This window comes from Sinocyclocheilus rhinocerous, unplaced genomic scaffold, assembly GCF_001515625.1.
Source record: "Sinocyclocheilus rhinocerous isolate Xijiao unplaced genomic scaffold, SAMN03320098_v1.1 scaffold1222, whole genome shotgun sequence".
NCBI lineage: Eukaryota > Metazoa > Chordata > Actinopteri > Cypriniformes > Cyprinidae > Sinocyclocheilus > Sinocyclocheilus rhinocerous.
In genome coordinates this window covers 178675-190547 of record NW_015640234.1, presented here as the reverse complement: position 1 = coordinate 190547, position 11873 = coordinate 178675, and the positions used below count along the sequence as shown (strand labels likewise).

At 39.8% G+C, this 11873-nt stretch overlaps 1 protein-coding gene across 1 annotated transcript in view; it reads left to right on the top strand.

Annotated features, from left to right (window-relative positions):
* The first annotated feature begins 2224 nt into the window (after positions 1–2224).
* The window catches only part of LOC107752598 (disintegrin and metalloproteinase domain-containing protein 23-like), a 41072-nt gene continuing 31423 nt past the window's right edge, over positions 2225–11873 (top strand). Inside the window, exon 1 of the mRNA XM_016568610.1 lies at positions 2225–2288. The gene's annotated coding sequence lies outside the window, so the exon portion shown is untranslated. The remainder of the gene's footprint in view (positions 2289–11873) is intronic.

The following is an 11873-nucleotide window of genomic DNA, read 5'->3' as shown; positions in this document are numbered from 1 at the left end:
CCGTCACACCACGTGAAAGTGAAACCTGAGCGGTGAACTAATTTTCGGCAGCCGAAATTTCGGTGCATCTATAATTATTGGCGACATCAGAAATGGATATTATATAATAGATGCTTTTTTGACAATTTTAGCAATTTAAAAATATGAAAAAATGATTTTTTACACGGCACCCCTGCTCTCGACAGCACCCCGGTTGGGAAACACTGGTCTAGGACAACACACCGGACACGTCGCGTTCAGTTCAAGCGGTGGTCTAAAATTGTTTATTTAATCACCAAATGGGTAAAAGTTCACTTAAAGAATGATTACAGACAGTGGCATAGACGAGTTTGAAGTTCGGTATTTAAAAAAAAAACAGAGCAAAGGGGAAAGAAAAAGAGCGATCTATATTATAGTTCTCTAGTCTATATGAAGCACACAGACTTTATTAGAGCCACAGGAAGACAAAAGTTTCACTGAAAAAAGCAAAAAAACATCGGTCAACCTCTATTAAATACGGCACTGCTGAAGCAGGATATGAAACGGTTTTAATTGAAATGTTCACCCAAACATTAAAATTTGCTGACAATTTACTCATCCTCAGGCCATCCAAGATGTAGATGAGTTTGCTTCTTCATCAGAACAGATTTGGATAAATGTAGCATTAGATCACTTGCTCACCAGTGGATCATCTGCAGTGAATGGGTGCCGTCAGAATGAGAGTCCAAACAGCTAATAAAATACATCACGATAATCCACAAATAATCCACACCACCCCAGTCCATCAATTACCATTGTGTGAAGTGAAAATCTGGAGTTTGTAAGAAACACATTCATCATTAAGGCGTTTTAACTTGAAACTATTTTTCCAGTAAAAAGTCATCTCATCTGAATCAGGAGAGAAATTTGCACAGATTAAGCAGCGTTTACAACAGTCCAAAACAGCTCTGGGTGGACTTCAATGTAAGAGGACAACAGGAGATGGACTTTTTCACTGGAGGAAGCGTTATTATGGATTTTGACTAGAAACAGCACTTTAAAGTTAAAATGCCTTGATGGATTTGTTTCTTACAAACAATTTTTTTATTTAAAAAAAACGTTAATTGATGGACTGGAGTTGTCTGGATGATTTATGAATTATAGTGATTTTATAGAAATTTCCATTTTTGGGTGAACTATTCCTTTAAGAGACAAAATTTCCTCTTTCGTGTAGACATGATAGACTTCAGGCACTTTTTTTTTTTTCTTTTCCAGGTGCATTTTAATGTTGTATGTTATTAAGAATGGCAATGACATGATTGATCGCCCAGTCAGTGCTGTCAGTTGTGACCAAATGTAATGTGGTGTTTTGGGTTATGTTTCTTGTTCATGTTTTCATGTCTTTTATTTTGGAGTTTAATCATGGTCCCTGTTTGTGTCATGCTTCCCTTGCCCTTATGTATTCATGCCATTGGTTCTGTCAAGTCTGTTCATGTCAAGTCAAGTCTGTTCATGCCTCGTCAAGTCAAGTCTGTTCATGTCAAGTCTCGGATTATTGTTTGGATGTTTGGATCACACTGTAAATAAACTGCACTTGGGTTCTTCACTACGCTCGCCTTCAGTGGACTGAATCGTTACACCAAACTCCTAAAATGTAGCCTACATTTCAAAGTCTTTAAAAATTAGGAGTGTGTCTATAAATTATGGCACACTCTTAATTTTATAATAATTACTTTATATTAATGAGGCTAGAAATTCAACCCAAACATTTAAAATTACAACACCATTTGATAAAGCCTGTTTATTTATGAATGATAATCCAATGATTTAAATACTACAAATAAAAAATAATTCATCATGTGATTTTTCTTTTATATATTAACTTAATGGAAGCAAACCAAAGAAGTAAGTAAAAAAAAAACAAAAAAAAAAACTTCACATTATGTACCATTTGAGATGAAAACAGACAGTACTACATAAACAAATTGGACTGGGTGAGTCACGTTTCACCCAGCCCTGCACCTCATCACGATAAGAAGATGTGTTTGTGATTATTGCAGCTGCAAATGCCTTGACTATGATAACATTACACAGACATTGCTTCGGAGTTGCTTCACATTGTTTTGAACGCACAGTAAAAATAGGCACATTTCTGGTGACAGCTCGAGGGAATTGATCTGTAAACAGTGATGTTCGGTCATTTCAGCATTTAGTCGGACACTAAAATCTTGACTTGTTTTCTTCCCCCAATAGGAAGTCCATCTCACTCAGGCTTAATTTCAACTTCAGGCCTTTGGATCACAATTCATTCTGGACCTCACATTAAACAAGTAAATATTGCTAAGTCAAATCAGTATTTCTTCTGTTTTGTCATTTCACTATACCTATGTGTGCAGACTCTGTTAGGCCTCACACACTCATGACATGCTCATAAACTCATGCTTAGGCCTCATCAACTCATGACTGTTGATGTGCCAGACTACTGATGTGTTGTGTCTCTGTGAATCTAACACATGCACTTATGGGAATACAGAGCCTCTCGTTTGTGTTACTGGAAGCAAAGTTTCTGTGCTGGGATCCATTTCCATTCAGCTTCACGGAATTACACTGGAAATAACACCATATCCTTTTTTTCTCTTTTTTTTTTTCAATATCAAGTGGTGTTGGCCGCGAGAATGGTTATTGCAGGTTTTGTACCCAAAACACTAGATACTGTAACTACACCCTTCAATAATCCAGAAGCTACAAAGCCAGACATTCATTTGAATGGAATGTGTTTGTTTGTGGTTAAAACACACTCATGCACACAGTATCTCATGTGAAAAAGAAGTGAGCTCAGGGACCGTTCACACAGAACGCATTTCTCCATTCCAGTGCACTACTTTTCCTTTGTTTTTCTATGTAAACATGTGCTAGACAGACGTATATGACCATTGCGCTTGCGTCTCACATCTTGTTTTTGAGATGCCGTGTCAAGTTAAAAGAATTTAAACTTTTACACGCAACGCCGTTAATCAATGTCGGTTCCAAAACAGTGGACCAATCAGAAGACCCTGGAGGCGGGGCAACCGTTACAAGCTTTTGTTTACAGTAGCAAGTTGGCATGGCAACTGTTTTATTTGACGGCAGCATGGTGGAGGAGGCACTTATAGTGGCTGTGTCCAGATATCACAATCTGTTTCTTTAAAAAACGAGCCTGATATTCTCTATCTATTTTGCTGTTTGGCTTTTTTGTGTTATTTCCATTATTGCATTACATCTCAAAAGTTCATCTCGATACCTACGCGTTCTGCACTGCGTTTAAAAAAAAAAAAAAAAAAAATTCTTGAGTGCTGCATCACACATTTTTAGATTACAAGACGCGTTCTGTGTGAAAATAACCTCACTTAACCAACCGGCAACTAGGGACACGAGCAGGGATACAAAACGAACCAACACAGGACAGAGAATAAATAGGGAAGGAAATTAGTAGGGTAACAAGGGAAAACAGGTGGGGTAAATGAACCAAAAATTAGGTAACATGAGGGGCTGGGTGAAGACTTATAGACAGGAGAACACATGACACTTAGGCCTTGTTCAGACTGTCAGCAAAAATCTGATTTATTTTTTATTTTTTGCATATTCAGATATTAACCAGGGGTGCGTTTCCCAAAAGCATCATTAGCTAACTATGGTCGCAAGTTCCATTGAACCATAGTTGCTTTTGGGAAACACACCACAGATGGGTTTTTGAAAGTCTGAACAGCAAAAGAAAAAAATTGAAATCAGACTTTGATTCAAACCACTTATGGAGGTGGTTTGAAATGCGATTCCAATCAGATTTGTCTCAGTCTGGATGCTCTGGCTGCTTAAATTGGATTTCAAATGGTCATTTGCGTTACCATTAATGTGACACACAACTTCAAAATGTCTACTGCATCAGAGTTTTTCTTGTGTGACAGAGAAGTTCTGCACTGTGACTCGACAGGGCGCTTGTTTGGAGATTGAGATGATGCACCTCCATTTTTCCTGCATCTGTTTTGAAAGGCTCATCAAAAACATGGGTACACCTGTGTCGTAACAAAACGACACATGCAGATACGTTGGTTATGTCTGGACACACAAATTGGATTTAATCACTTGCAATTAATAGTGTGGACAGTCTGCCTAAAAATATCTGATTTGAGAAAAAAATCAATTTTGACTGCAGTCTGATGAACAAAGCCTTAGAATCAAACAAACTAAGCCATGTGCCCAAATGAGACATCAAACAAGAACACACAGCCAATGAGAATTCTCACAAGCCACGTGTTCACACAAAACAAGACATGAAAGCACGCGGCCACGTGCTACACTGAATATGACAACACAAGAACCCCCCAAAAAACACACAAGACAAGAGCGCACGGTGAGTGAAGAGACAAAACATGGAGCATGAATGGTTGAAACCCAGCACTGAACCAAAACCGAACTAGTCAGGAGTGCCGGGTTCCAAACACCACGCGCATGCAACATATCACACGGACAAGAGACCATGCGGCCCAAGCAGTGTTGCCAAGTCCTCAGTTTTACTGCAGGTTAAAGCAATCTCCCCCCAACCCCCCGGAACGCGATTTTGACTGATGTCAAAACTGTGAAAAAAATACGTGATTGGGATAGTTTTGGACTAGTTTTTCAAAACAATTGGGCTGGTTTTGTTTCGCAGACCTGGCATCCCTAGGCCCAGCCACATACTCACACAAAGACAAGAAGATAGGAGTGTCAGGGCTCTGTCACCAATCTAAGAATAAACAGACCGAAGTGACAGAAACCTGACATTAAAAGTGTATTAAAGTATATAAGTATTCTTTTTAAAAGTAGTGTGCATTTGCACCAATGATTTCTCTGGAAATTATACTTCCAATTAGGAAAAAAAGTTGATTATTGGTATTTAGTGCTTACTAAGGCAAACTATTGCTCAAAGGTTCATTTGTGTTCAGGGCTTCAATGATGTTGCAAAACAAGTTGCTTGTTGATGACTAGAAGTGCTATTACTTTTCTGAGCAATTTGATCTTTGAGTAATTTTTTGCTATGATAAATCGAATGAAAAAAAAAAAAAAACTAAATTCATTGTCATGGCTCTTCTGCTGCACCTTGCTCCTGAGTTAATTGTGGTTAGCAATTCTGACTCGAGTCCTGAGAGAATAAACATACTGTAATTGTCAAAGTGGAGACTAAAAATGCTGAAATTGATATGCGGTTTACCTCCCAGACTCACTCTCTCTCTCTCTCTCGCAATGCCTCTTGTGTGTGTGCGGGTAGAAAGTGAATATGTGTGGCCGGTGTTGTGGTTGTGCGACAGTCTTTTTTTTTTTATCATAGAATTTTTGTACTCTAAGTACTCCAGTAGTCATCCTCAAACTCGAGGTCAAGTTCCTCTTCCCAAGCCCTGATTATTTTAATGTTGTGAGAATTATCCTTTGACAGGATAATTGCATATATCTTAGAGATAATCCCACCCATATGAAGATTCAGTTTAAATGCCTCCTCCCATGGAGACTTTGTAGGCAGAGAGGGAAACCCAGAGAGCAGAGAGGAGACACAGTGCCTAATTTGAAAGTACCGAAATAGGTGAGAGGAAGGCAAATTAAATGACGATAATTCAGAAAAACTTGCAAACACATTATTAATGAAAAGATCTTCAAAGCATTTCAGACCTTTCTTTTCCCAGAAAGAGAATACGGAATCTGAAAAGGGAGGAAGAAAGAGATGATTATTTTGTATTGGAGCCATGGTTGATGCCGAGGTAAATTTAAAATGACGTCGAAATTGAAAGAATATTTTAAGAGAAGAGCATACTATTGGATTATCCGTGTAATGTGAAGGGGACATGGGGAGAGAAGAGAACACCATAGCAGGGAGAGATGTTGAAATACAAGACTTAGCTCCAATACGGTGCGCTCTATCCAGCAGCGGGGGAGTGGGAAAGATTTCTGACCCGAGCACGTCCTGGAAAAATTGTGACATGAACGTAACCGGATCGCTCCCTTCTGCTCGCTCGGGGATGCCGATGACCTGGAGATTGCAACGCTGAGAGCGCGACTCCAAGTCCTCCACTTTATCGGTGAGTTGCTTGTTAGCCGAAGTCAACTTTAGCACCGTCTGTTCCAGTGCTACAATGCGGTCGCTGTAATCGTTCAAGTGCTGATCAAGCTCGTCAATGTGCCTTCCTTGTGATTCAATGCTTGATTTAAAACTCTCAAAGGACGCAACAACCGGGGCAAGAGCAGAATCGATGGCTGCTTTCACCTGTTCTGCGATGGTAGATGATAGCTCGGAGATCAGAGTGACACGGAGATTTTCCAGATCCAACGGCAGCTTGTCACCATGGCTCTCTGTCACGGTCGCTGACGATTTAAGTTTACGTTGCCTTTCAGAAACCATAAATCCTTCCAAGCTACAATTGAATAAGTAGTTTGAAAAATAAACCACCAAGTGTGCTTAACGTTTCAGGCAGCCTGAAAGATATAATAGAACGACAAAGTGCTCGGGAGCTAACTTCAAGCGCGTCTTCTCACTTACATGCTCAGCTGGAAGTCTCGTTGTGCGACAGTCTTGATCTAAATATCGCCTTCCCACTGCATGCAGCCGAGTGACTGTAGCTCAGAGAATCCTGCTCCGGCCGCACCTGTAAAACATCACTCATCACATCCCTCCATCCCAGCCTCACCCTGCTCCCATATCCCGCTTCAGCAGACACACTGTATCAGATTAGATTCACTGAGGTGACATGCTGAGGTGTTTTATCGTAGAACTTTGAACTGTGTTTGGTTTGGTGTGTCTTGATTTTGGAGAAGAGTGCTGGGGTGCATTTCCCAAAAGCAACTATGGTCACAAGTTCCATTTAACTCTGTTGGTAAGGACAGAACTTGCGAACATAGTTGGTTTTGGGAAACGCACCCAGGTCAGTTTGTATTCCTCACATTAGCATTTTAGCATGGAATTAGCATTTTAGCATGGGTTCCCACAGGAATTTCAAATGGGTTTTAGAATGGAAAACAGTTCTGAATTTAAAATACAAATGAAAAGTAAAATAATGTCTGTAGTTGACATTACTTGAAGAGACTTTCACATTTCTTCTACAGTATAAATTAAACACAGTCTGACCTCATATGTGAATTCATTTGAAATCATTGTCTTCTTTACAAACATACACCACAATTCAAAAGTTTGGGTTGAGTAATATTTATTAATTTTTTTGTTTGTTTGTTTGTTTATTATCCCAAAAAAGATACTGAAAGAATTCTGAAGAAAATGTATCAGTTTCCACAAAAATATGAAGCAGCACAACTGTTAGCATTGTCTAACATTGACAATAATAATAAATGTTTCTTGAGCAGCAAATCAGCATATTAGAATGAGGATGATGCTGAAAATTCAGGAATATATAAATCATCATAGGAGTAGATTACATTTTACAATATATTCATGTAGAAAACAGTTCTTTAAAATTGTAAAAAATGTTCACAATATTTTTGTTTTCACTGTATTTTTGAAAAAGTAAATGCAGTCTTTGTAAACATAAGAAACTTCTTTCCGAAACATAAAAAAAAAAAAAACTCTTGCTGACCACAAACTTTTGAACTGTAATTTCTGCACTTTACCATCTCCATGAAAAACGTCTCAGGTTATGTATGTAACCCTAGTTCCTCAAGGGAATGAGACGCTGCGTCGAAAACGCTAGGGGAACGCCTTCTGCGACCCACGCTCTAAATCACATGTGAAATCAGTCCAATAGCTGAACGGGACGTCACGGCGGATGACGTCATGACCAGGCTGGATCTGGTGGGTGAGGAAGGAGATAGGGACTCGCCCGTCTCCATTCCCTCCGCCAGATCCAACTGCTCCGCCGCACGTGCTTTTATAGCTTCCTGGTCATGACGTCATCCGCCGTGACGTCCCGTTCAGCTATTGGACTGATTTCACATGTGATTCAGAGTGTGGGTCGCAGAAGGCGTTCCCCTAGCGTTTTCGACGCAGCTCGAGTTCCTGAAGAGGAACTGCATGCTTTCAGTGTGCAAGAAGCAGTCAGTTTTGAGGCCATTAAATAAATTAAAGCACATAAATTAAATTAGTATGTTGCAGAAATATGCAAATCGGGATCCTTTCAAAAACTGATCCAGAACAATGCACATTCTAAGAGACTTCTTTTAGAAAATCTTGCTGACCCCAAACTTTTGAACGGTAGTGTAAATTGCTAACAAGTTGCTAAATAAGGATTACTACGGGGATGTGAGTTTACATGCTTAATGAATCAGACAGCGGTTGTAGTCCTTCAGTGTTTCTTTACAAATTAAAATCATACAGATCTGTGCTGTGGGAAAGTCAACATGGAATCAGAATAGTCCCTCTCTACTGTCTGAATACACATCCCTGGTCATATTGAGCATGAATCCAGATATTATTCCACAGAAAACAGATCTTTGCCTTTGTAATCTTTCATGAAAATCTAATAACTTCCTCTTTTGTGCCTACGATCACCTATTGATTTAATACATTCATTTCATTAATGTTATGTCAGAAAGGCAATAATAGCAAATAGCATTAGACTGAAAAAGATATGTTGCCATTGGAATACAGGGAGTTATTATTGGAATACTCTGAGAGAGCAGTAGCACTGGGGTTACTTTATCAGTTCATGATGGATTAGTGTGGAAAACTGGGTCACACTGGCTCAATAGCATTATAATATCAAGGCCAAACACAAAGAGAAGGGTGTAGTACTACAGTTCTTTATATATTATGTTGTGTCCTGTTATTCCCTCACATACACACACACTAGCCTAACCCCACCCCCACAGCTCCACTAATGCTAAAAGTCGTCTAATATTCTTATCCGAGCCTTCAGATGCTGCTGCAACCCTCTTTGCTCCTGAGCTAACCAGCACTGTGTGTTTGAGTCATTTCCACAAGGTTACAGGAAAACGCAGTTCTGGCAGAAAGTGGCCTCCGTTGTCAGCTAAGAATGAGACAGCTAGCGGTTTGTCAGCTAGAGTGCATATTTGTGTGTTCTGCCTCGCTGACTGAAGTTGAGGCTTGTGATGATTAAAGGACGCTGAAGGTGAATCGTTGTCACCTTCTGACACACACACACACACACACACACACACCGCCTACCTCTATTTTACACAAATACTCACACCAACAGATGTGATGTCTCAGTCTAGAGCACGTCTTATGCCCGGTTCAGACTACACGATTTTAGCCCGATTTTGCCACAATTTGCTTGACGTAGGGTGTCGTGGGGATTCGTAAACGACAATGGGCGTCGGGACGCAAGATTCCATCATTTCAGCACGTGTAGTGTGTCATAATGGATGACAACCGATTCCGCGTCTGCGATGCTTCACAACATCCCGACAGAAAGATTAGCATGTTTAATTTTTTTTCTGTCGTCCACGACGAGTTCTGTCACATTGGTGACGTTGACCAATAGCAGCACAGAAGCTCTTTCATACACAGGTTTCAAACATGGCAAAACGAAAGAGAGATGATGGTGCTGCTAGGTGGAATTATGAGATGGAGGAAAGGTTCGTGGAGCTGTGGCAACAGTACTCCTGCCTGTATGATGTGTCATCGAGGGACTACCACGACAGAACAAAGAAAGAAAAATGCTGGCGAACTATAGCGGAAGCGCTTCAGCAATGTTTACACTCTTGTTTTCGGAAGTCAGTCGCTAGTTCCGCCTTCTCGATGACATCACGTGCGTCGTTAAAGACGGCACGCGATGAATGGTCGGGAAGCAACGTGTAGTCTGACATGTTTCTTGTCCACGACACGACAAGATTTTAGGAGTCAAAATCGTGTAATCTGACACAGTGACTATCGTGACTGACAAAAATATTGTGTAGTATTGTGTAGATTGCTCTCTTTTGACAGAACACATCAGGCGGGCAATGACAAGGCCAACAGTATGTGATCCTGACAGTGCAGATGGGACAGTCATTCTGGGGCGCACACAATCTCACTGATGTCCTGCTAGGGTTGCCAGCTGAGGAAATGCCTTTGTAGAATGTGTAGAAATGCCTATATATCCTATATACAGTAGTTTCACTGGTCTACGTTCTCAGGAATAATTTTCATATTTATGACTGTCTAATACAGTGTATCATATGCAGTGGAACACCATATGGTAAAATTTTAGATTAGGGAAGACATATTCACTATTAACTTTCCTTGGTGAACATAAGACACTTTAAGGTCCAATTCTTACTGTTAACTAACTATTAACTATGACTTTTGCCTCAATAAACTCCTAATTTGCTGCACATTCTTTCTAAAATGCGTCGATTTCTACAAAGACCCTCCTTCAAAAAGCGCAGTGTGCTGTGATTGGCCAGCTGACCCAGTGCGTTGTGATTGGCCGAACATCTCAAGCATGTGTCGGAAATGTAACGTCCCTTACCATAATCGTGAGCTTTAGCTTCCAAAGCAATTATAAGAATAGTTAAAAAGGTTGTCAGTTTTACTATATCACAACGGGCACGTCCTGCTTCAGCTCTGCTTGAGCGTCCAGTGTGAAGTAGAACACGAAGTGAATCGTGTTTGCCGTCTTTTTGCCGCCAGTTATAAGCAGAGAACAGAGGATACTACATTTGTAAACATAAATCCATCTCTGTCTGCACTTGTGATCATAATGACATACAATATGTGTTATACACTTCACCAAACTCAGCATTTGAACAGTCAATAGCAATTTATAAAACATACTAACGTGCTCTGATTCAGAAGCACCAGATTGTCCGAGCAAAGTTGGAATTGCCCCATTTTTTATAAACAGCCTTTCTGCACAGCCGGCCTTGTACTCTCCTAGATTCAGGAAACTTTCCTCCGTGATTTGTGCTGCACACACTCGAACATTTGGGTTGTACTATTCTGGGACAGTGTTGTAAATAAATGTTAATCACTGACTCCTAATTGCGTCCACTTTTGGAAGGCCAAAAAAAGTGCTTTTGCTTTCGCATAGAAACACAAAGCGTCTTCACGGCATGGCGGCAACAACACTACTGTGATACCTGAAACTACGCCTTCTTTCTTTGCGTATCCATTTGGGTGGTATTATGCAAATATTTCCACATAGTGATGTAGATATATGAGGGAGCGTTCAATCGAGGCGTTTTCGGACGGTCTGGATCAGCCTTCTCTTTTAGATAACATTGCAGATCTTATACATGCACAAACAGCTACAAAACACACTAAAGTAAAACATGAAAACGCATCATATGACCCCTTTAATAATGAGAATTGATCTTTAAAATAAAGTGTTACCTACATACTTTCAAAAACATTAAAAAAAAACTCTTGCTGACCAGAAACTTTTGAACTGTAGTTTCTGCAGTTTACCTCCAAGAAATATCTCCATGGAAAACTGCATGCTTTCAATGTGCAAGAAGCAGTCAGTTTTGAGGTCATTAATTAAATTTAAGTGCATAAATGAAATTAGTATGTTGTAAAAGTATGTAAATTGGGATCCAGTCAAAAAACTTTGATCCAGAACAATGCACATTCTAAGAGACTTCTTTTAGAAAATCTTGCTGACCCCAAACTTTTGAACGGTAGTGTAAATTGCTAAGAAGTTGCTAAATAAGGACTACAACTACTACGGGGATGTGAGTTTACATGCTTAATGAATCGGAGAGTGGTTGTAGTCCTTCAGTGTTTGCCTACAGCCAATATACTAATAATATGTGACCCTGGACCACAAAACCAGTCTTAAGTGTCAATTTTTCAAAATTGAGATTTATACATCATCTGAAAGCTGAATAAATAGGATATGGCAATATTTGGCCGAGATACAACTATTTGAATATCTGGAATATGGTGCAAAAAAAGTCAAAATGCTGAGAAAATCGCCTTTAAAGTTGTCCAAATGAAGGTCTTAGCAATGCATATTACT